Source organism: Anser cygnoides, chromosome 4, assembly GCF_040182565.1.
Source record: "Anser cygnoides isolate HZ-2024a breed goose chromosome 4, Taihu_goose_T2T_genome, whole genome shotgun sequence".
NCBI lineage: Eukaryota > Metazoa > Chordata > Aves > Anseriformes > Anatidae > Anser > Anser cygnoides.
In genome coordinates, this window is record NC_089876.1 from 53,664,326 (window position 1) to 53,665,840 (window position 1,515).

A 1,515-nucleotide genomic window follows, 5' to 3' on the forward strand; every position below is an offset into this window, starting at 1 on the left:
AATTCAGCCTTTTGTAAGAATGTTTATCTTGGGCATTTATCTATTCAATTTTAATTTCTGGGCTTTGTTTCTAGAAAAAAAAATAATTCAGAGTATTCTTCATTCTACTGCAAGCCAAATTTGACATTGAGCATGGTATGTATTTTATCATTATGTATTTTTTGAAATGTTACCACATTTGACGTATCATATTTACCTAACTGTTAGCCAATGCCTGTAAGATTCAAACATAAAATGGGTGAGAAGCTGCAGAAGATGAATCCTTCCTTTGAGATAAATTTTTATAGGTTACATGTCAACTTCATCTCTAATGAAGGTTAAATGTTCTTCAACATACTTAAAGAAAGGAGGAAAAATGACTAGGGAGGACTGGGGAGAACTGAGGTGGTGAATGCTGTCCATCTGTAGGGATAGGAGCTTCAGGGACTTTGTCTAATCTAAGGCTATCAGCTTTTTCCTCAGACCATCTATCATTTTGTCCTTCTCCTTTTCTTTATACTTGAGAACGTCTGTCTGTCAAAACATGCTCACAGTACTGGTTACCCTTCTGTGGACAATCACTACATCTTGCGGCTCCCTTCCTAATGCGATTTTTAAATGCTCAGTTCTGGTAATGCTAATCTGTTAATTCAGGTTGAAGGAAGATTTAATTATGGTGTCTTTCTTTACTCCACAATTTGTATTTAAAGAGGTGCTGAGCCCTGCAATTATGGGAGTGAAAAATGTGCACTGTTGCTCAGGTTTCTGGGCTTCTGTCCTTGTAAGTGGTCAAGGTGATCCTTTTTAATGAAGTATATTCATGTCTGCCTGAACTCTGTAATGCTGTAGGATTTTTGTTTGCACATCTCACTTTTCTCTTTCAAACTGTTCATTCCTCAGTCTTGTTTCTCTGTCCTGCTTTTCTATTGTACCTATAGCTGTCCTTGGTTCCTTGAACTGCCTTTTCATTTTGCTTTCTTACATATCACTCTTTCATATTACTTGGTACAGCTTCCTAGTTAAAGCAAATTCAATTTCCTTTCTCTGGTTTCAGAGGAGATACTTAGCCAGCCTTTTTGGGTTATAACCAGAGTATGTTCTGTTGTCTACACAGTACTTTGTACCAAATGTGATCTATTTTAAACTGCACTTTTCTTAGACAGTGGCCAACTCCATTTTGCTGCTGCTATGCCTAGTGATGTAGTTAGTGTACACTGTAACTTTCGTAGGATGACCAGTATGTATATTTGTTAGAACAACAGGACAGATGGAAGCAAAATTGTGAGGTGCACAGATTTAGTACATGTTGGAAAGCACTTGAATGATAAATACAGATTGCATAAGTTTATTTTAATTCACCAAATAATAAGAAAGTTATAGGAGGAATAACTATGTCATTTTTAAATAACAGTTTCTTCTGATGTTGAACACATTGATCTCCCTTCTTAAAGCAACTTTATTCCAGAGTCTTGATTGTGAAAACAACTTTGTTGTGCTATCATTGTTTAATGTATTTTGTATTTGTGTTTGTCCCAG

The 1,515-nt window shown here is 35.8% G+C and overlaps 1 long non-coding RNA gene across 1 annotated transcript in view; it reads left to right on the forward strand.

Moving 5' to 3' along the window:
- The window catches only part of LOC125184309 (uncharacterized), a 52,480-nt gene that overhangs the window by 5,621 nt on the left and 45,344 nt on the right, over nucleotides 1-1,515 (forward strand). Inside the window, exon 2 of the long non-coding RNA XR_010831525.1 lies at nucleotides 75-135. This is a non-coding gene — a long non-coding RNA (uncharacterized lncRNA). The remainder of the gene's footprint in view (nucleotides 1-74; nucleotides 136-1,515) is intronic.